We start from the raw sequence: 616 nt of genomic DNA, 5'->3' as shown, positions 1-616 counted from the left end.
TGGGGAAAAATAAACTACCCAGTATATCTCCTTCACTTTACACTCACCATCAGTTCCAGCTTATCGACCTCCGCCTCCATGTTGAATAGTTGACATTCCTCAGACCGCGGCGGTCCTTAAGCCGCAAACCGTACTAGCACTGAGGGTTCCTATTGGACAGCTGTCATTCAACGTCTCGCGCTCATTGGTTCCTCCGCTTCACCGGCGCCCGCCCATTGGCGACTGGGAAACGCCCCTCCGCATGGAACACCTTTTCCTGTTGGGCAAGGACACAAAACACCACAGGAGGATTGGCTCCTGTACCCTTTTTTTTTCCATTGGCTGCACCCTCATCTCTACTTTCAATTTCACAGTTAGAGTTCCCCAGAGAAGAGCTTGCGATTGGTGCAATCGGAAAAAGAGATGACCAGTTACACAAAAGCTTCCACAAACAGCAAAGGAGACGTGACACACCTTTCCTCTCCTGCTTCCCCTCCACTTCGCTCCCTCCTTCCCCCTATTCATACCAGAAGCGCCTCAGCTCTGATTGGCCGGAGCGAGGTGCTACCTCAGCCAATCACAAGCCAAGCTGTGCCCCTACGCTACACCGACAGCGAATTGTGGAAGGACCAAGGCT

Source organism: Hippopotamus amphibius, chromosome 17 (genome assembly GCF_030028045.1).
Source record: "Hippopotamus amphibius kiboko isolate mHipAmp2 chromosome 17, mHipAmp2.hap2, whole genome shotgun sequence".
Lineage (NCBI taxonomy): Eukaryota > Metazoa > Chordata > Mammalia > Artiodactyla > Hippopotamidae > Hippopotamus > Hippopotamus amphibius.
This window is presented reverse-complemented; position numbering follows the sequence as displayed.